General features: G+C 37.3%; 1 pseudogene; it reads right to left on the bottom strand.

The window, feature by feature from the left end:
- Window positions 1-20,270: 20,270 nt before the first annotated feature.
- On the bottom strand, window positions 20,271-24,529 carry LOC146922404 (uncharacterized; annotated as a pseudogene).

Raw genomic sequence — 24,529 nt, 5'->3', positions numbered from 1 at the left:
TGATCGGTCAATCTCTTATCCTTTCGGTGTGCTTGAAGATGTGCTAGTCAATGTTAATGACTTAGTATTTCCGATAGATTTTGTGATCTTAGATATGGCTAAAGATGAAGAAATACCACTAATTTTAGGAAGACCCTTCCTTGCAACGGGTCGTGCTTTGATGGATGTTGAGATGGGAGAGCTAATGTTGAGATTCCATAATGAGCAAGTGGTGTTCAATATCTTTGAAGCAATGAAACACCGAGATGAAAACCCCAAGTGTTACCGGATTGATGTTGTTGAAGAAATAGTAGAAGATAATTCTCGTGAACCTCAACCACCACAACCTCTTGAAAGAGCAATTGTAAATTCTATAGAGAATTGTGAGGAGGATGAAGACCTTGAGGTTAGTGATTGTGTCAAGCAACTTGAGGCAAGCAAGCAAGAGTTGGGGCCGGTGAAAATTGAAGAACTAGTTGGTAAAGACTCCTTTGGTGCACCTACTTTGAGTGGAGGAGGAGAGAAAAATCCAGAATTGAATGAACTTCCTTCTCACTTGAAGTATGTTTTCCTTAGCAAGGATGCTTCTAAACCGGCAATTATCGGCGGCACCTTGACACCTTTACAAGAAGAAAAATTGATGAGGGTGTTGAGGGACAATCAAGGAGCTTTGGGTGGAACATTTCGATTTGAAGGGTATTAGTCCAGCTTATTGCATGCACAAGATACACATGGAGGCTAAATACAAACCGGTGGTTCAACCTCAAAGAAGACTAAACCCAACAATGAAGGAAGTGGTGAAGAAAGAGGTGCTTAAGTTACTAGAAGCGGTATGATTTACCCTATCTCGATAGTTCATGGGTAAGTCCAGTTCATGTGGTGCCTAAGAAAGGAGGAATGACGGTGGTGCCTAATGAAAAGAATGAATTAATACCCACACGCACACGTCACCGGTTGGAGAATGTTCATAGACTACGGAGGTTGAACACCGCAACAAGAAAAGACCACTTTCCACTACCATTCATGGATCAAATGTTAGAGAGATTGGTTGGCCAAGCCTTTTCTACTGTTTATTGGATGGGTAATCGGGGTATAATCGGATTGCGGTGGCTCGGAAGACCAAGAGAAAAGCTGTCTTCACTTGTCCATTTGGTATATTTGCTTATAGGAGGATGCACTTTGGGTTTGTGTAATGCGCCGGCGACCTTTCAAAGGTGTATGCTCTCCATCTTCTCGGACATGATAGAGAAGAACATAGAGGTATTTATGGACGACTTTTCTGTGTTTGGTAAGTCCTTTGATCAATGCTTGTTCCACCTAGATGTCTGTCCTTAAACGATGCACCGAAACTAACCTTGTTTTAAACTGGGAAAAATGCCATTTCATGGTAACCTGATGGTATAGTTTTGGAGCATAAAATAAGTGCTAAAGGCATAGAGGTGGACCAAACCAAGATAGAGGTTATAGAAAAACTTCCCCCACTTTGTTAATGTTAAGGGAGTAAGAAGTTTCTGGGGCATGCCGGTTTCTATCGGCGTTTCATAAAAGATTTCTCTAAAATTTCAAAGCCCCTCTTTAACCTCTTGGTCAAAGAAAATGAGTTTAATTTTGATTACGAATGCTTAAATGCTTTTTCTTTGATTAAAACCAAGTTGGTGACTGCACCAATAATCATTGCACCCGATTGGGATTTACCTTTTGAACTTATGTGTGATGCAAGTGATTATGTTGTTGGTGCAGTCCTAGGCCAACGAAAGAACAAATTTTTCCATGCAATTTACTATGCAAGCAAAGTTTTAAATAAAAATCAAATTAACTATTCCACAACTGAAAAGGAGTTGCTTGCGGTAATCTTTGCATTGGAAAAGTTTCGTTCTTATCTAATAGGCTCCAAAGTCATTGTTTTTACAGATCATGCGGCTTTAAAATATCTCTTAACCAAGGGGGATTCAAAGCCTCGAGTTTGTTGAGGTGGATCCTTTTGTTACAAGAGTTTGATCTTGAGATTCGTGACAAGAAAGGAGTGGAGAACGTGGTAGCTGATCACCTCTCAAGGTTGGAAAATAACGAGGTGACAAAGAAGGAGAAGGCCATCAAGGCCAAGTTTCCGGATGAACAGCTGCTTGCTATTGGAGAAAGGCCTTGGTTTGCCGATATTGCGAACTTTAAGGCCGGCAACATAGTTCCCGATGACATGAGCTATCATCGAGAGGAAAAAGTTCTTCAAAGATGCAAACCACTACGTGTGGGATGACCCTTGTTTGTTTAAGTTAGGCACCGACGGTTTGATGAGACGTTGTGTTGCGGTTGAGGAAGCTCATAGTATCATGTGGCACTTTGCCATAGCTCGGCTTATGGGGGCCACCATAGTGGAGAAAGAACCGTTGCAAAAATTTTGCAAAGTGGATTCGGTGGCCCACCCTTTTCAAGGATTGCCACGACTTTGTTGCACGGTGTGACAAATGCCAAAGGACGAGGTAACATCTCTAAGAGGAATGAGATGCCCCTTTTAGGAATCATTGAAGTTGAACCATTTGATTGTTGGGGCATCGACTTTATGGGACCTTTCCCTTCCTCTTACTCTTTTCTCCATATTCTTGTTTGTGTTGACTGTCACAAATGGGTTGAAGCGATACCATGTGTTGCTAATGATGCCAAGGCTTGTTGTTAACTTCCGCATAAGAACATTTTCACTAGGTTTGGAACACCTAGAGTCGTGATCAATGATGGGGGAAGCACTTTTGCAATAATTTTCTTCAAAATGTGCTCAAAAAGTATAACATAAGGCACAAAGTTGCAACTCCCTATCACCCACAAACAAGTGGTCAAGCGAGAGGTTTCAAACCGTCGGTAGAAACAGATACTAGAGAAGACGGTGGCGTCAAATAGGAAAGATTGGTCTAAAAAATTAGATGACGCATTGTGGGCATATAGGACAGCCTTTAAGACTCATCTAGGCTCTCACCCTATCGGTTAGTCTATGGGAAGGCATGTCATCTTCCGGTTGAGCTAGAACATAAAGCATATTGGGCCATTAAGGCCTTAAATTTAGATCAAGTAGCCGTTGGTAAGAAAAGACTCTTGAAACTTAATGAACTTGAGGAGATGAGGCTTAGAGCGTATGAAAATACGCTCATCTATAAAGCCAGGACTAAAATGTATCATGACAAAAATTTAGTGTCTAGGGATATTAAGCGTGGGCAACTAGTTTTGTTGTATAGTTACGGAGTTGAAGGTTGTTTCTGGAAAACTCAAGTCAAAGTGGTCTGGACCATTTTTGGTGAAAAGTGGTGTCACCTCATGGAGGTTTGTTGAGTTGATAACACTGAAGGTGACCGAAGTTTCGGGGTGAATGGACGGAGAGTTAAGCCATATTCTGGGTGGCGACCTACCAAAAGCGAGGGTAGGACTCATTCGACGGACCTCTAAAGGTCGTCGGACGGATCAAGCTAGTGACGGTAAATAAACGCTTGGTGGGAGGCAACCCACATGTGTATTTCAGGTAGTATTTCTTATTTTTATTGCTTTCAAAAAATTCAAAAACACAAAAAGATTTTAGCCGAAACAAACGAGAGGAAGAAAATTTTTGTTTTCCAATACTTTGGGCAAAACGTGACACGATTTGCCTCCCTCTGATGCTCCTCTCGAAATTTTTCTAAGGTAAAAATGGTACCATTCGACATTTTCACAAAATGTGTCACGATGCGAAATCGTGACACAATTTCGGTACCAAAAATTTTTCTAACTCTCCAAAACTAGTGCATTCGACAAAGCAAAAATCGTGACACGTTGGCCAAAACGTGACACGATTTCTAGGCAAGAAAATTTTTCAAATTGAGCAATCGTGACACGTTTAGCCCAAACGTGACATGATTTTTGGCAGTTTCAAAATCTAACCGTTACAAATCGAAATCGTGACACGTTTTTTGGCCAAACGTGACACGATTTCCCCCAACCTATAAATAAACCCAACACGATTTTCATTCCATCCACTTCCAAAAGTAGCAAAACTACGCCAAAATTTTCCCGTAACCCTAACCTACGAATTTCTAACCCTTTTCTACCACAAATCTTCATCTTTTCATCTCCCAATCACCAAACAATCATCATCTACTTTCATCATCACCAACAAATAACCAAACTTCACCATATTCATCATCACCCTAACCCTAGTATTCATCTTCTCTACAAAACCTAACCTTCAACTCCAACCACCCAACCCTAACAATGGTTGAAATAAGAAACAAAGGCAAATCCCAATCCCCATCCCGGCCATCCAAAAAGGCCAAAACCACCCCCAAACGCAAACAACCCGTTAAACCTAACCCTAACACCGCATCACCACCATCCATAAACCATAGGTTTTACAACAATGCTGCCCAAGACCATTTCAAGGACATCCGAGGCTATAGGGTGATCCCGAGAGGGGTTTTGATTTCACTAAACTCATCTCTAACCCCGAGTTCCATCAAGTGATCACCGAGAGTGGGTGGGAGTCCCTGGTTAGTATGATATTCGAGCGGGCGAACAAGATGGTGGGGTTGAGTTTTATGCAAATGCTCGGTACATGGGGAGGAAGTATGTGTCCTATGTCGGGGGAAGGAGATTCACTATAGCCCGGAGAGGATCAACCAATTCTTTGGAGATTGTGCCACCGTAGGTATGTGATGTGAAGAGGAGGATGGATGACTGCAAGAACCGGGATGATGATAGGTGGGAGGAGTTTCTTTTGCAGATTTATGTAGAGGGTGCTAAGTGGCATGGAGGGTCACACATGTTGCCGAGGGCTGACTTCAAGCCCTATGCTAAGGCGTGGGCATCTTTTGTGGTGCAAACTTTGGAGGGCACCTCTTGTACTTCGTAGATTCCGTCGCCCCGCTTGCTTACCTTGTCTCCTATTCTTGATGGTGCACCCATCAATGTTGGTGAGTTAATTGTCGACAATATTTATATGTTTGCTTCGGGTACTAACAAGGCGCTCCCTCACTTGAGCCTTATCAATTGGCTTTGTGAGGAGGAGGAGTGCGATTTGTTCGCAAATGATTTGAGTGCGGCTATGATGAAGCCCATAAGCGATACATATATGGATGGCTTTGTGAAAGACTACCATGAGCTCCTACATGCCATTCGGGTAGCCGAAGCGGCGGCATCGGCGGGATAGCCACAGCCACATCCACCTCCACCTCGGTCGGTTCAAGGAGAAGGGAGCGATCGAGCGGGGTGCCTATGCACCTATTCATCCTATGATGTTGGACTACATGTTCGGCCATGCCAACCTTGGATGAATCGGGTGTCGGATTAGGAGTATTGGAACCGTCCTAAGTTTGGTCGGGATTTCACCGAGGCGGTACGCCTCAACGGGAGAAAGATGACAGGTCTTTCGAGCCTTTTGATGGGTCCGAGGAGGCTATGGACCACTACTTTGATGTCACCGTAGGTCGAGCTCGGGCGAGAGAGTAGGAGATCGTAGCCGACTTTCTTCTTGGTGGCGCCCAGTCCGTATATCACTTTGGGGAAGACACATATGAGGAGGAGAACCCCAAGACATGGATTCTGGAGGACCGGATGCGGGATTGAGTGGGCTGCGATGGCCCATCTTTTGTTATTTTTCTGTTTTTGTTTCAGCATTTTGGTTATGTACTCTTAATTTTATGTTCGAACAATTTTACTTGCTTTCATTAAGTTTAACTCGGTTGTACCCCCCATTTATGTGATTATTCCGCACTTGTTTATTATTGATGAATTTGCTTGTTTAGTTGACTTTTTATAGTTTGATAACAAATGTTTGTTCAAGTGGTATTCCAAAAGTTCAAAAGGAGGAGTGACTTGGTTTTCAAAGGCGAAGTGTACGGCGGTAAAGATAGGTAGTCACAACTCCCGTAAATCTCAGCCATAAGGTTCATTGCCAAATTTTGTTTTTCAATTTACTTATATTAGAATATTCCATGCATTTGAATTTCTAGAACTTGCGATTTTTCTCTACCGTTGATTGATCTTTGTCATTGGCACACGAGAGGCAAAAGTGCTTGGTCCTGTGAGCCTTTTGAAGCCTACCCGATTATCATTTTTATATTTTATCCTTTTCTTAACCACTTTGAGCCGGTAGGATTAGAACTTTTTGTTCGGTGACAAACTACATTACAAGCTTAGAGACTTTTAGGACTTGTCCCTTATTGTTTTTCGAGTTAGGCATTGTAGAATGTTGCTAAAGATTAAGTTTGGGGTTGCTATTAGAATTTGCAACCAATTAAGTTTGGGGTGGGGGTACTAGAGAATAAGAGAACAAAAATTGAACTTTATCATGAAAAATACACACAATATGGTGTATCAAAAAAATGAAAATGAATGATGAAAAAGGGACAAAACATTGAAAATCCGATTAACTTCAAACTCGATTGTCCCAACCGCTATAAAAATTCTCTAGTACCTTTGTAATTGTTGTTCGTTAAGGTGAATGAATGTTGGATTGAATTTTGTGCTTAAGTTCCGTAGGAATGCCTAACTCAAATTTTGTGTAGCCTACTTATCCAAATATTATCCCACCTTCACCTAAGCCCCGTTATAACCCTTAAAGACCTCAAAGTGTGCATTGACATTGATTTTGATTGACGTTTAGAAACTTTTCAAGCGTATGGTAATATGTAAATTGCATGTCGACCTGTATGAACCCTTTTCAATTTGTTGCATGGAGTTGTGAATGGTGGATGCGTACAAGTCAAACTAGCTCATCTTTAGCTAGTAAGGTGTTGAACTTTTGGGTACTATCACTTGATCGGGTAATTGTTATTTTACTGTTGATTGTCGGCTTTGCAAGTAAATTCCTTGAGGACAAGGAATGGTTTAAGTTTGGGGTTGTGATGACATCTTGTCATTACGTAATTTTCTATGTATTTTTTATCACACAATGGAGTTCACAAGAAGACTTATGCAGCAAAAAGAGCAAAAAAATTGAAGAAAATGCAAAGAAAGGAAACGTGTCACGATTTGGTGCAAACGTGACACGATTTGGGAAGCATCGAAGCATTGATTCGACATTATGGAAATGTGTCACGATTGGTAAAACGTGACACGATTTGGTGAAACCCTAATTCAGTTTCTTGCTCCATAAGGTAAAAACGTGTCACAATTCACTTAAAACACGACACGATTTGGGTGATATTCGTGCCTATTTAAGCTGAAGTCTATTCCAAAAACAAGAGTACGAATCCGGGGAGAGCAAAGTGCAATTTTGTGACCGCAAGACGGCCAAGGGGGACGATTTCTTCATCCTTCCATCACTTTGTGTATGTTTTAATTCCTCTAATGATTATGTTATTTGTAAACACCATTATGAGTAGCTAAATCCATTAGAGGTTAGGTCCGAGATGATTCTTTGTAACCCTAACTGATACATGATGCTTTGTGAAACTCTATTAATTGTGAATGATATTCTAGTCTTTATTCAATTCAATTGTTCTTAATGCTTTTTATATCCCGATCAAATATAAACATGATTTTGTGAGAACGAATGACTACTCACCATAGCTTTCGACTTAGACCTATTGAATTGTTCTAATAAACATGGTTAGTCTAGGAATAGATAATCGTCTGTTAGTGATATTAGGTTAACGTGCTTAAACCTTCAACGATTAGTAGACCACCTAAGGAATTAGGGGCTTTAGTTTAAGAAGAGGGTCCTAACTCAAGGGATTGATTAGGGCTATTTTGTTAACTATCATAGGACTAGGGAATCATTCATAAGAATAGGTGCAAGATACCAATTAGGGGAACATAGATGATTCGAAAGACCTAAACACATCTCTCTCTTATTCTTAAAAACCAATTTTATTTTCAGCAATTACTTTTATGCAATCAAACCAATCTACTGCCTAGTGGCAAAACAAAACAACTTTTATACATCCTAAAGTACAACGTAGTTGAGTTATTGAGATCAAAACAGTTCTCGTGAGATCGATATTTTTACTACTTCGATAGTATTTGGTGCACTTGCCAAACGCCTATCATCTAACATCATAGTAGTGCAAGCATAGCAACATCATTTAACCAATATCAAGAGTTCAACATCATGTTTAATCGAGTACTCACATCTTTAATTTATACATTATGTTCACATCATTATATACACATCATAAATATCACATATTCATTTATTCACTCTAAGGACTTCCTTAAACTTAATATTAATTTTGAGGATGTTTCATGATTCATTGAAAAAGTTACGATAAAGTTTCATTAAAAATGCCACATAACCTTTGTGTAGTAATTTGACATTACCTTAAGTTATACAAATGATAACGGAGTCAAAGAAAGCTAACATTAATAGCTACAACGTTAATAGCTACAACGTTCATGTTCACATCAAGATCCGATTCGGAATAAAAATTGGTGAAAAACACCCATTAGTGGGCCCTAGGCCCATAAATGTGCCAGCGCTACAAAAGCTGGCAAACAGTGTTTCGGCCTTGAATTACCTTCAAAATCACCCCCAAAAGTGCTTATTTAAAACCCCATACACCCAAAGTGTTTAATATCATTTCCAAAGGCTCAAACACATCAATTAAACTCTTTCCACAACAACGCAAACCAGCTTATACTTCCGTTCACTTAGTTTTCACTTAATTCATCAAAGTTCCAACAAAAAAATCTAAACTCAATCAAACACAACTGAAAGCATCATCAATAACTTAATTTAATCACTTTCATATACCCAATAAAATAGCAAGAACATAAATTAGGAATTCATCATCATTCCAAAAGAACAAACATGATTTTCATCAAATTAAGCTAAAAACACATTGTTATCAACTTACCATAATCAAACCTTCAATTTCATGCAACAACAATAAGTTTCACCCACTTTTAATATACCCAAAATTATCAACTGAATTAGAGCACGAAAAATCAACTTAAATTAACATCAATTTCATAAATTCACAACCACAAACATGACCCAAAACCACGCAATCACTCATAATCTCTAAATGGTGAAGATAAACTTTCTTCTTACCTTAAACTCCCAAAATCTAGACTCTAAGCTCCAATCTTCCCCTCTACTTTGATCTTGAAGCTTGTTCTACCTCTTTATCCTCTTGGGTCTCTTCCTTCTTTCTTCATCTCTCAATTTTCTCTCTTCTCTCACTTGTCGCTTTCTACGTGAAACTTACAAAATGAATCTCAAAACTAGGGTTATAAATAACATTAGCCTCATATACTCAACGTATTACGAATAACTCACTTAACATCTATTGCGCTCAATCTTATTCTTACTAACAAAAAACTCTCATCTTTCTAATTCACTTAATTCTCCCTTTTTACCATTTACCTCTATTATACTAATTCTACCAAGTTACCACTAACCTCAATAATAATCTTACACGCCCAAATTACTAAAATACCCACAATTCTAAAATTACCACAATACCCTTACTCCTCAAATTACCAAACCACCCTTAATTACTCTATATCTAATAAAATCCAATTAACCCAACAATTCAAACACATCAAACAATTAAATAAATAATAAAACAATTAAATAAATAATCCGGGGAGAAAATCGGGGTGTTACAAAAGCGGTTCCGACCCACTCCTAGTATGGCAGGGCGCATGGTTGGGGACATGGGTGTATTTTCCCATGACCGGGGCTCATGGCTAATGCCCGGGGCAGATCATGTATGCCAAGGGTGTATTAGTGCATTTTTCTTGCACGTAAACGCCTATTTCTTTGTCTTTTGGTTGTTTCCTTATACATAAGTTGTCTTGGGGCTCTGGAATAGAATTTCCTCCCTTTTTAATGTCTTTTAAGGCCTCTTGAATCTTCATTCATCGTCTTCCCAAAATCTTCACAAGTTTTCAAGATGTTTTACTTTGCCAATTTGCATGATTTCTTCTTGAATTACATCAAAACACCCAAGAATTACCATGTTTCGGGAAAACTATAATTACATGACTCAACTAGAAAACATTACAAAATGTCCCGAAAACCATAGGCGATTGTTCTAATACTCCTCTGTTTACGATTCTAACGAAATAAAAATGTCTGAAAAATATTCTATGAATAACGTAAGATGACCTATCATCACTTATATTACTTTATAGTTTTTATCATGGTCACTTCTTAAATGGTTTCATTTGGAAAATCATGGCTCTTGATTTGTTGAACTTTACTTGTTTATCATTCAATCTCATAGTAAGTTCACCTTTGTACACATCAACAAGAGTTCTTTCATTTGCTTAGAGTGGTCTCCTAAGAAGGATGGGAATATTTTCATCGACTTCAAAATCAAGTATAATAAAGTTTGCATGAAATACAAACTAATCCACTTGCACAAGTACATCATCAATCCTTCCTTTTGGGTGAATTAATAACCAATCGAAAGTTGCATTTGATAACAATAGGCTTGGCTTGGCCAATTTCAAATTGCTTGAAAATTGACTTGGGCATCAGATTGATGTTAGCCCCTAAGTCACAAAGTTTTTTACCATAGTAAACTCATCTTATATAACAAGAAATAATGAAGCTACCTGGATCTTTCATTTTGCTATCATTTTGTGTTGCATCAACATTCTACTTTTAGTAGTCATAGTCACGGTCTCAAAGTTTCCAAGCCTTTTTATATTTGTAATGATATCCTTCAGAACTGGACATAATTTGGCGTTTGTTGTAAAGCTTCAAGGAAAGGAATGTAGATGTGGAGTTACTTTAAGACTTCCATAAACTTCTTGAATGTTACTCCATTAAACCTTTAACCAATCTTTGAGGAAAAGCTGGTTCGGGTGTGCACTTATTGAAGTCTAGATTTGTAGCTTTAGTACCGGTTTCTTTATCCTTTAATGTTAGAGATCAAGCGGTTTGCATCTTTGCTTGTTTTAAATTGAGAGATAAAACGATCTGCATCTCCAATTCTTCCGAATTAGGAGCTACAACAAGTCTGCATCTCCTCTTCGAAACGAAACCTTCTTTTCTAGTTGTCGGCTTTTGATTAACATCCGAGATCCCTTTCCTCCTCTGCACTATCAATTTCCTTTCCAATCTTGATCCCAATTGGATTGACTTTCTCCTTCTTATTGTCCTTAGTAGTTGCCTCCATAGATTGACTTGGTAGAAAACCGCGGGTCTTTACGATACAACTTTGTGGATTTGGCCTAGTTGATTATCCATAGTCTTATGAGTTTTAGCTATATAAACTAAGGCTTCAACATTTTTTGAGCTATTGGTCTTAGTTTGGTGAAGAATTCTTAGAACATATTTTCCACGCTTTCCTAAAAAGAATTATTTGTTGGTGGATTTAGCTTTGCTACTTGTGCATTCTTCTTGACCACCCCATAAAAAATTGCTCATTCAGGATTGTAAGTGTTGGAATGGGGGTTATATCTCAAGTTTGGTTTTCTTCCAACATAATTAGCTGAAAGTAGGGGCATTTTTTATCCACATCTCCCCCACAATAAATGTAGTTGATTATGTTGGCTATTCTTTGGAACTAGCGGTAATTGGCTTTGACAATATATCTTCATCTTCTTACCTTTGGATCTTTAGTTACCATCTTCTTGACATAGTGTGTCAAATAAGCCATACGAGCGAGTGAAAGGTGTAGCTTCGGACACATTGAAAAGACCTGGTGCTTTCTTCTTTGTTGAGGTAAGGATTGTAGCCTTGCCCCGCACTTACATATGTTCAATTTGGCTCTTGTAGCTATTAACAGAAATATACTCTACTAGATCAGAAAATTCTTGGTAGAACTTGCTTATTAATGCACCCTCGAATAGGCATCTAGCATAAATTTTGTTGAACAAAGAAGCGCATTATAAAAAGTTTCCATTTGGATGCACACATGTATCACATTATGTGAATATACCGGTAAGAGAGTAAGGAAACAACCTGAGCTTGAAAGCATCATCTTCTACATCTGGAATCTTGAAATTTCCGCTACTTCAATGAACTGCTTCAAGTGTAGATAAGGATCATATGTGTCTACCTCCGAGAATTGGTCGATGGTTTGAAGCATCCGGAACATCATATGCTTGAATTCAAGTTGAGCAAGTATTGACTTATGGCCTCACTATGCTATTATGAAGGGTATTTGGATCAAACACTGCATACTCCCCGACAGACCTATCATTGTTATTCACCATGTCAATAGTATTGTTGCTTTTAGTCATGTTGACTAAAGGTTCCTCTTCGAGAAAGACTTTTTGGAGTTGGAACTTTGTACCAAGTTGGGATCTAGCTCCTCCAGATTTAAATTCATCTTATACTTGAACAATTGCCTCATTTTCATGAAAGTCCTTTCTATTTCAGTATGAAGATGAAACTGCGAGTGTGGATTGTGCCCCGAGCATTCATGACACACACATGCCAAACACTTACCAAACTACGAGTTAACAAAAACGGACAAGTTAGCTGCCTCGGCAATGACGCCAAAAATATGGTGTCTACCAAAACACTATGAGTATTTTAAGATGGAAAGACTAAGTGCAAGTATAGGTTGTCCAAGTTATAGTATTAAAACATATCTATCCCACAAGGATTAGGGTGTTATAGCTCTCTATAGCTTTCAAGTACAAAACTTGTTTGCAAGAAAATAAAATAAATCATTTGTCACAACAATAAAATAAAAGTTGAAGGTTTGGGAAAACATTTAAACAAACTAAGAAATTATCAAAGTTAAAAGTGTGGTTTAAATAAAGATTTAGTTATGACGAGCCTTACTACGTTCTACAATGCTATAGCTTTTTATGGCCTCCCGGAAACCTCGGTGGCCACTTTGGGAGTGTTTTACACTCAGCCTTCATGTTAAGCACGTGAAGTTGTCTCTTCGGAGTTCAATCACATAATATTAACATGCAACCTTGCTAGGTTAAGTCATCAACATTTCCCACTGAAGTGTAATTCTTGTGAGCCTTTGGCCTATGATAAGTTTCCTAGTTATATCCAAGCGCTTAAGAGGCTCATCCAAGATCTAGTACTCGTGCAAATTAGTCTCTCTTATTGCCTTCACCTCTCATTGGATAGGAAATAACTCATATCAAACAAACATGTTCCATTCCCTTTACCCATTCGGTATTAGGGAACTATAGCATCAAAAGTAAACAAAAACAATTTTAGTTTTAAATATTTTGAGTTAAAATTGTTTGTTTGAAAGAAGCGCGAAGTATAGTTTTACAAATCTTGAGCAACGGATATCATAACCACACTATGTCTAAACAACAAGAATGGGTTTAGCTCATGGTGAGCTGAACCTTAGAGATAAATATGAAATGAAACATAAATGAAAACATGAAAACTAAATTGATAGATGAAATAGAGCTAGTACAAGATTACAATCCTTGAAGGAGAGTGGTGAGCTGAAAACATCACCACGTAATCCAAACTCTAATTCACTAAAAAAAATAACCCTCATGCTCATCTATGGAGAAAATGAGATGGAGTGAGAACTCTAGTACTAATAACCCTAGCCGGAACTGGCCTCTCAATTCATTATGGATATTTGGGGACGTTAAACACTAACATGTTGTTGTCTTTTTATAGTACAAGGCCAACCACTACAAATTTTACCATTTGGTCATTTCACCTATGAGTTGTCCTTATGTTAACCTATCTACTCCGTACATATTCATTTTATTCCTCGGACTCCAATCATTGGCGCCGGCTCACAATTCTTAACCATTAAGCAATGGCAAGAAAGGGTCCCATGGGTTCGTACTATTGTACGACCCGCCTAGCGATTCAAAGCGCTGCATCTTTCCATATCATCATCGAAGCAACCTAATCCACGCGGTAGCTTCCCTGGATCTATACCGCTAATTCTCATCATGTTTCATCAAACATCCACAACAAGCATTACTATTTCAAAAAATTTAAATAACACTAAAAACCAATCCAAACTATAAAATCCTAAACATGCACTAATTAGATATTTTAGGTCGTGCATTCACTCAATTTCTCGTTGATTATGGGCGATAAATACAACGTGATAACCAACTATTTTCCAATTATTATTAGGTTCAACATCCCTAGTATATTTATTAGTGATGGAGGGGAAACATTTCTATAACAAATATTTCGATAGTGTTTTGCCTAGGTATAATTTTAAACATTTTTGGAACAAATTTAATTTTTTGAGGTCAATGATGAAATCTTCCAAGTTTAAAGCAACTAGAGGTAGAAATCACATGAGTTGTGAACCAGTATAAAATAATAGGTTTTACTTAACCCCTGTGTGTATGTGTGTATGTGGGCTCCCGCTCTTTGAATTCGTTACTATCAAAATACTCTCTTTTTAAAAAGGTAATCCAGTCAAAAGACATAAAGGATTAAACAATATTTTAAAAGTCAAGTTTACAAAATATAATCGAGAATCCTAATTTCTTGTGTTTTCTCGCGCTTTCAATACTTCGAGGACAAGAATAAGTTACTTATAATAGTTGGATCATATTTGTGGGTCAATGAGTATGTGAGTATATGTAGTAGTTTATGTATGGAATTTGGATTATCAATTGTATTAAATATACTTTGATAATATTATATTCTAATCAAATTTATTGAATTTATTATTTTGTTTAACTTTCTTTAATATTGCGCCGTATCCTACAATCGTCTAATGTACCGTAAGTATGTTTTGAGTTATGATTAGAAATATCCCAATATGAGTTAGCGTGTTCGGTAAAATTAAGATAGAAATGATATTCTAAATAATAATATTTTATGATTTATTTCATTTCATTATCATTGTCTTATAGTACCAAGCCATAACCGCATGGTCTTTGAAATTAGAGAAGAGGAAAAAACAATTCAATTATTGGGTGCCAACACAATAATTAAATTACATATCATAGAATATTTTATCATAAATGATATTTATTATATGTTTTTCTAGTTCAAGAAGCAATTGCTCTCTGTAGAGCCTTTTTGTATTCTCTTTGGTCTTGTACTCCAACGATTACCAGAGCATTTGGATTACCACATAGACATTTGTATTTAATACACCGAGGAATCCTAGGAAGCACACACTTAATTGTTGTTTTACAAGCAGGATCATTAGAACATTCATAGTATCTTTGTAATGAGGAAAAAGGGAAAAAGAATGTTAAAAATTAAAGGGGATAGAAGATTACATAAGACGTAAAGAATACAATTTCAACATAATGAAACAATTTCCCTAAAAAAAACATAATGAAACAATTCTTACCCCCCATTGTAGCAAGAAATAGGGACAAAAAGTAGATCATAACATAAACAAACGTCACAAGTTTAGCCATATATTTTCCTTTCTTTTGCATGTATCAAATAGAAAAAGATATGACCATTTTATAATGTTTAAAGCTCAAACTTACTTTGCATAAATTTTAGAACACTTGGTAAAATGCCCCTTAACTATATTGAATTATCGTGTTTGTCCCTTTAATATACTTAGTAAGGAGGTGGTATAAACAAATAATTTAAAGATTTCCGTATAAAAAACATAATGAAAAAATTCTTACCCCGTCGTAACAAGAAATAGGGACAAAAAGTAGATCATAACATAAACAAACGTCACAAGTTTAGCCATATATTTCCCTTTCTTTTGCATGTATCATATAGAAAAAGATATGACCATTTTATAATGTTTAAAGCTCAAACTTACTCTACATAGATTTTAGAACACTTGGTAAAATGCCCCTTAACTATATTGAATTATCTTGTTTGTCCATTTAATATACTTAGTAAGGAGGTTGTATAAAAATAATTTAATTATAAGAAATAATTTTAATTTTTTAACCTTTTGTGATGGAATAAAAATGTTTTTACCTTAGGAAAAATGTCGTATATTAAAAAGGTCGGATAATTTTTTAACCTTAGTAAGGAGGTTAAATTATAATGTTGTTCGAACATGTGACCCCCCTTCTATCAAGAAGTAATTTTAGAAAAATAATATCAAAAAACATTTTGTTTTTCTTTTGCATACGAGAGGGAGAAACAATGGTACTGATGATAAATTTGGTAAGCGTACCAAACCGTTTTATGTAATAAATTAGTAAGTGTATCGTCTACATATAGACTGTTGTTTTCTATTAAAAAATTTACAAATTTTATTATTAAAGACCTTAAATTTAAGGGTGTTTACAAGTTTTTATTGATCAGTACAAATATATCTGATTTGTTTGATTTAGATGTTTAACATTGATTAGAATTCTTCAAATCTCCTCTATGTTTTTTGTTGTATTAGCACAAATTTCCTATTAATTATGACCTATGAATACTTTTATTAAGAACATGTATCCTTTCTTCTCTCTCTCTTCATATACTCATCCGCACCACCAAAGCTCAACCGTTAATTATTTCCTCGGTCAAATAAGATAGATGTAGTTGATAGAAATGGTGGTGTGCAAGCTTATCAGCGCAACACCACCCTTAAACACCTCTTGAGGTCATTCAACAAGGAGTTCCAATAGACTTCTCACTACTATTTCATCCAAGGGGTACCGATTGGAGTGTTTTTGCCCTTGTTGTGGTTCTCTAATAAACTTTATTTGTGATTTAGAGCCTTCGCGGTCCTCGTTCCCTTGAGCTTGATTTCCTCTATTATTTGGCACCGCCATTGGCTCTTCACAGTTTTTGGTTTAAAAATATTGGATTTGGTTGTTTCTAGATTCAAGATCTGGGGTTCTTTCATTATGCTCCACCGGTACCATGGTCAACGTTTTGTTTGGTTGGATGACTCCCACGATCTGCGTTAAATAAGACTGCTATCTTGGACCATCAAGGAGAGAATAGTACCTTACCCCCCCCCCCCCCCCCCCCCCCCCGCGCTTAAAACATAAGATTCTCTATTTCTACCAAACAGATTGTAAGTGACGGTTGGGAAGTACAATAAGGAGCCTTGGTTCACAAACCTTATGAGAAAGTGGCATGATAATGAGACTTTTTTGCAAAATGTGAGTTGAAAATACAAGTTTGAAAATAGCCATTATGATGATGACATCAGGTTAATATCTTGGAATATGGAAAAGTTTTCAAAAATGTCACTTTTTTCTTTCATTTAAAATTTAGTCGAAAATGACATTTTTGTGGGGCAATTTGTTCGCCCGTATTTTTATTGTTTGTTTTCAACAGAAAATTTCATGTCGAAGCTAATTTTTCTTCTTGGTGTCAATCCGAGAAGTTCATTTCGACATAATTCGATAGTCTTGGCAAAACGGAAATTTCAAAACTATTCGGTTTTGACGGAGAAATTTAAATTGTCTTTGAAGAGGTTGTTAGCCCGTAATTTCAAAAGGCTCATTTAATGCAGTCAACATTAGTTGACTTTTTAACTTTGTAAGAATCGAAGTCTCGTTCCTTCAACTTAAGGAGTTCGACGAGATTTGGACTTAGCGTGAAAGGATCTAAAAGCCTTGGAGTTCGACAAGACGTGAGTCATGAATGCAAGACCGTCGAAGTCAAATAACTTCCGTTGAGGTGGGAAGATTTCGAATTTCATAGAGAAGCGGTTTCCTCAAGAATTTCATAGAGAAGCGGTTTCCTCAATGCAAACGTGGGAGACTAGCGGTTGTCTACATGGAAGAAGTGATGATCGTTGAGTTAGGTTTTTTCCAGTAATTTTATTATGTATAAATAGTAGTTTTCCATAGGGAAAATTGGTCACAAATTACTTATACGAATTCTACAACACTTGAAGTACCGGCGTTAGGGAAAATAGTCATACAAAATATATGTAAAGGATTTGTCGGACCACCTTTATTTTTAATGCAATGCAATTTATCTTTTCTTCATGTTTTTACAATTTTAACTTTATTCCTTTACTTTGCATTTAAAACGTTTTTCCCGTCGAAAGACGCCATACGGTTTCGTCTTGTTCGTAAAGCAACCTATGAACTTGATGAACGCGAACTCTTTTTCATGAAAACAATGCACAACATGTCCTAGGATTTCTGGTTTGATCATTCTTGTAATAACCAAAACCATTCCTCATTGTTTACCAAAAACACTGGTAAACAGAGGCGAGATCAAGGGTCGAAGAAACGTGAAATCATAGTAGATACGTTGAAAACTTGTAACTTTATGACTGTTATTTTTAATTACTTCTTATGGTGTATATATAGGAGTTTTACATAGGAAATAAGGGTCACAAATCAAGAATACAAAATATTTACACTTAAAGTACTCAAGCCATAGCGAGAACAAGTAACAAGAAATGTATGTTTGATTTGATGTACCAACTTTTATTCATACAATGCAAATCCTATTATTTCAAATTGTTTACTTTTAACTTTGATGTTTTATTTCTTTTAAAGCGAAAACCTTTTTCAATCCGTCAAATGAGACGGTTATCTTAATTTTTTACATTCAAACTCATGAACACCGTGAACGTTAATTCAAACCTTTTCGAAAAACATTTGCATAATTTATCCTAGGATTTCTAGCTAATTTGATCTTGCAAGCAAGTAATTTAAAACTAACGCTTGTTTACCACCCAACCCCAATTGCCTTGATTCACTAAACTAGCATATTACTCCCTCCGTTTCAAAATACATGTCCAATTTTTGCAATGTGCACTATTCACTTGACTTACTTTGACCATACTTTTTAACTAATGTATAAATACAAATATTAGCATGTAAGATGTTGTTTGATTTGTCTCGACAAATATTTTCAAATTATATTAAATTTTTATAATTTTTTACTTTAGATAATTAAAGATATTAACGGTCAAAATTGTGCATTGGCATATGTGAAGTAGTTGACTCGGACATGTATTTTGAAACGGAGGGAGTATAAGTCATGCGCTGTGGTTCTCCATAACATATAAAACTAATCCAACCTTTTGAGCCTGTCAAAGAAATTTTAAGGTGACATAAATATAAACTGAACTGCGGAGAAATTATAATATTAACAATGTTATGGAAATCCAATAGTTATAGATTTTGAATATATTTTAGTCTGAATGTAAAATATATCATAGAATCCTAGTTGACTTTTTTTTTAACAAAAAAAATAAATAAAACTCTTCATCGGAAGAAGGAAATAATAAATGCAAACGGCATTATAAATCCAAACAGAAACATAAAGTACAAGTAGTATTCATCCCTACAAGAAAAATAATCTTAGATTAAGGATAAAAAAAACGACAATCAATTTCCATGAAGCGTACCATCTAAAGGGACCAAGTGTCATTCATAATACATACCCGGAGGACCCGGATTCCTACACAAAAATCAATTATAAGACAACCTTTTTATTTCTTCAACCACCTTATTTTATTTCTTCAACCACCTTTGTAGTCTTTGTTTTTTTCTGTGGTGTTCGGGGTTTGAACCCCCAACCTTGCATATTTTATGTATTGTCCATACCAACCGAGTTAAGATCACGAGGACAACTTTGTAGTCTTTGTTAACTTAACATAAACAACTCTATCATTCTTCGCCAAATTAACCAAAAAATTGTATGCCAACCCAATAACCCCCCCCCCCCCCCCCCCCCCCCCCCCCCCCATTTTCCTTTCCGAGCCAAAGTATAAAATATCTCAAGCAAATTGGTGATTTTCTCCGTAATATCACCAATCCAAGCCATTTGAACACTTCGACATATAGAGCACTAGCAAAGCCACATTTAGTGAACAAGTGATCCCTCGATCCGAACACCCCCTTGCACCTTTTCGAAAGATTTTTCCTTGTTGGAAGGCGATCAAGAAGGAATTGGCAAGAGAATATTTGTATTGATTGACTTAATTTTTACCGGGACATCGACAATAACACTCATACATATCACACTTTGCAACAAGAGGAGGGGCACACTTTTTTGTTGGACAATCAATGTCAAAAATACATTCAAGTAATGCTGTGATGTAAAACAAATTTGGTGAATGTTATAAGATGTGGATGAAATATTGTGTATAAGATAAAGAAAATTTACAAAGGGTTTTAAAAAGTTCTTACCACTCGCGTCAATTAAAACAAGAAATAGTGCAAGAAAGAAGATCGCGGCATAATTAGTCATATTTTTTTCTCCTTATTTGCATGTAACTAATAGGAAATTGTATGATCACTTTATAATGAAAAAAATATCATCTTCTGTTCAAATCAAGTAAATAAATTTTAGAACTTGTAGAGCTACAAGTAACTTTTTTTTAAAATTATAAATCTTTATTGAATGTCTCTTATGTATATCAATGGGTAACTTTTGCCCTTTAGTTAAAGCAACTAGTCACTTGACCCTTCACCTGTTATGTCTTTTGTTTTAAAAATATTTTTAGTGCAAATGATTTTTGTCAAAGATGTTCTTTATTTTCAAACATGTCTGTCTGATGACCGGAAAATGCAGATATCTAGGGAGAAAAAAAGAATTCAGCTTTAATTAAACAAAGATGAAAATTGATCCCAACATTCGAATATTAAGATATGAATCTGCCTATTTTTATCATTTTTTTGAAGAAGATAAAATGGAATATATTACCAAAAGCCTGCAAAATCAGCACAAGAATTGCCAAAAAACCACACGAAAGAGTATCAAGTTACATCCTCAAATCATAGGATACAAAACAAAAAGTGGCCAAGTGTCGAGACCCCTATTACAAATAGATGCCCAAACAAGGTAAAGGGTTCAACCACCAAAAATGATAAGAGAAAACAAAGCTAGGACGATTCGCTTTCGGCCACCGTAGAAGATTGAAGTTTAATTTTGTCGAGTAATTGATCAAGAGTGGCCTTCTTTTGGTTAAAGACCCGAGCGTTTCTTTCAATCCAAATCACCCAAACACAAGAAAGCCATATGAGGTTAAAAGCTGAGCAAATACTTTCGCAGTACCCCCTAAGGTGCCAAATTGATGTAAATGGTCGACACATGTTACGGATACACCATGTGGAAACTAAGCCGATTAGAGATACCGTACCAAAGTTTCTCAAAAAAATCACAAGAGAGAAAAAGGTGTTCTCAAGGCCCTCCATCATGCCGCAACCACACGTGAAAAGCCGAGCATTTGGTTGAAGTACTTGTCTTTTAATTAAATTATCTGTTGTTGGTAACCGGTTCGGGAATAGCCGCCAAGCAAAGAGGTTGACTTTGAGGGTTTGTTCCAAAAATCGGTTGCATGAGCTGCGACAATATTATTGTTGATTGTTGACATCAAATGATTATAAGCACTTGTAACATTATATTTGTTTGTCACATGTAAGTGCCAAATCCACCGTCGTCGAAATATGAGGCTGCAAAACAATATTAGTTAAAAAATCACAACACTCCCGCACCTTCTCCTCCTCCCAAGCTAATAATCGGTGCCTCCACTTCCAAGCCTCACCATCCTCCCCCCACCCAAGCGAATACATTTCAGCCACCGTTGCCATTTTGTTAGTAGCAAGATCAAAAAGGCGACTAAAACTATTCTTCAAAACCATGTCATCAATCCAAGGATCCCACCGAGAATAAAGTTTGGGAACCATCACCTACTTCCCGCCCAATGTTATCATCCAACGGCTACCTCCCGCACTGTGCGCATTCTTAATAAGAATCAAGTCGTTCCACCAAACGAGAATTAAACCTTCCCTCCTCGGCAATAATACCTCCCACCTCCCCATACCTAGCTGCTAAGACTTTATACCACAAACTACTCTTTTCAACCCTCATCCTCCGGCACCATTTGCCAAGAAGTGCTAAATTAAATTCCCTAATCCTCCGCACCCCCAAACCTCCATTCTCCTTTTTGGAACAAACGGTGTCCCGGTTAATCCAAGATATTTTCCTAACCTCCTCACTCCCCCCCCCCCCCCCAAAAGAAACAATTAAAAATAGATTCAATAGAGGAAATGATACCTGCGGGAGACTTGAAGAAGGAAAGAAAATAGACCGGAAGAAAGGACAAGACGGACTTCGAAGGACTAAGCGGCCACCCAAAGAAAGATTTTGCTCTTCCAACCCGATAATCTTGACTTAATGCGGTCAAGCAAAGGTTCCCAAAATTTTAACTTGCGAGGATCACTACCAATAGCCAGCCCCAAATAGAGGATAGGTAAACGGCCCAACTTGCAATGAAGAAGGGAAGCCGCCTCGGCCAACCAAGAGTCATGAATGTTAACACCAACTAGCATGCTTTTGTGAAAATTCACCTTTAGGCCGGATGTCGCCTCAAAAAGAAGGAGCAACACTTTCAAAGCTCTAATGTTTGCCCAACTACGATCTCCAATTAACAAGGTATCATCGGCAAATTGTTAATGAGTGATTTGAGCAAGATTATTGGCACCCACCTTATAACCGCAGTAAAGGCCAGCCTCCACTAAAGCATTCATCATAATATCCAAGCCTTCAGCTGCTATTAAAAATAAAAAAAGGTGATAGGGGGTCACCTTGCCTCAATCCACGTTCAAATTTGAAATTATCCGTTGGGCAACCATTAACTAGAACCGAAGCCGAAGCCGTGCCGATGCATTCCTTAATCCACTTACGCCATAAGGTAGGAAAAATTCATTTTTTTCATGACCGCTTCTAAATAGGACCAATCAATTGAATCAAAGGCCTTCTCAAAATCAACTTTGAAAAGAAATCTTTTTCGAAGCTTAGTATCTTCCACCAACTCATTAGCAATCAAGATTCCATCAAGAATTTGTCGACCATGAATAAAAGCACCTTGTGTTTCTAAAATTATACTAGGCATAACCCAACACAATCTATTGATGAGAACCTTAGAGAGAACTTTGTATAAACTACCGACCATAGAGATGGGTCCGAAATCATTTAAGCATTGGGGGCTCTCAACCTTAGGAATTAAGGCAATGAAAGTATTGTTGATACCTCTTGATAATTTTCCGTTCCTGTGAAAATCGAGAGATGAAACGCATAAAATCATCTTGAAGTTCCGGCCAAAAATCCTTGATAAAGCCCAAGTTAACACCATCGAGTTCGGGGCTCTTAAAGCTGTCACAATCCCACACGGCTTGCTTCACTTCCTCAACGGTGAAAGGTTTGGCTAAATCTCCACACCGGCCGACATTAAGCATCTTGAAATTGAGATTCTCAACGCAAGGTCTTTCAATGGCAATCGATCAAAAATGCGATGAGAAGTGATTAAACACCGCTCCCCGAATTCCGTCAACACTCTCAACGGTGACCCCATCAACGAGTTAGGGAAACAATAAAATTTGCACGTCGACGAGAGGACATGATACAATGAAAATATTTAGAGTTAGCATCTCCTTCCTTCAACCAAAGTAATCTAGATTTTTGGCATTGCATGCTTTAGCATCAAGAGAAGAAATGCGATCCTTAATATTGCTAATACGGCCTTCAAGGTTTTGAGTGTGATTTTGATGTCGGGTATTCATGCTCCCCTTAATCGGCTTTAACTTTTCCTTCGAACATAACCACCCAACCCCTCAACATGATGAGACCGCAATTTCTCCGAACAAATTGAGTGTAACACCGGTAAATCCGCCCAACACTTCAACATACGCCTAGGTCGAGGACCCCAATTAGCTTCATCCATAGTTAGCAAAATAGGACAATGATCGAAAGGCCGCGAATTAATGCTCGGCCGGATAAAATGAGGCCAACGAGCACACCAATCTTCGAGAGGAGGAATCTATCAAGACGGCTCATAGAGACACAATCCCCTCTAAACCAAGTATAGTTCCGATCACAAAGAGGAGATCAAATAGGACGTTATTATCAATGAGCTGGTTGAAATGAGAATAATCTTCAACAACGGTGCCAACCACTCTGCTCTTACGTTCATATAGAGACCGAATGGCGTTAAAATCACCACACACACACCAACATAAGTCGCTGAAGTTGCTAAGAATGGAACCAAGGCGAGTCCAAACATCCCGCCTACCGAGGGTGTCACACGGAGCATAAACATTTGCAAAGGGCAAACTCGCCCCCATTCTTCACCATAACACCCCTGAATAATAATAACATAAGACATACTCCTAGTTAACCAAACATCAACCTCAATTGTGTCCCAAAGAGTTAGAATACCACCGAAGCCCCCACAAAGGCAGCCGTAAGAGTAACCAAAGGTTTGACTTCCCCATAGAGTAGCACAAAGAAAGTCATCAATATTTTCCAACTTAGTTTCCTAAATACATAAAATCCACGGACGATGAAATTTCACAAGTTTCTAAATTTCTTTTTTTTTCTCCAATCCCCCTAGACCTCTAATGTTATAAGAAATAAATTTCATTTTGACCGATAACACCCAACACAAACACAAAACACAATTTAACAACCGGCTGAATTACAAACAACATTTGAGTTACTACCTTCCACGCCCCCACTACCTTTCGTTACCTTCTTCACCGAATTGCTTGGCCGAGAAATAACTTGGAACATATTAGAGAAATCACCTTTGAATTGTAAGTTAATAGCTTTACCAATGTCCACAATGTCTTTGCTGCCCTCATTAGATTTATTTTGTAGATTTACCCAATTTCTCCAATCACCCCCAAATTTGTGGAAGATGTTTTTGCATCCAAAGACTCGACACATGTGCCTGCCAACATTGCTAGAGTGTGCTGATTTTTTCTTTTTATGCTTCTTGAGCATTCAAATCAAAGCTTGACGATCTTTGAGTGGCATACGAGCAAC

Source organism: Medicago sativa, chromosome 5 (assembly GCF_051527215.1).
Source record: "Medicago sativa cultivar Bolivia chromosome 5, Bolivia_mono, whole genome shotgun sequence".
NCBI lineage: Eukaryota > Viridiplantae > Streptophyta > Magnoliopsida > Fabales > Fabaceae > Medicago > Medicago sativa.
This window is presented reverse-complemented; position numbering and strand designations above follow the sequence as displayed.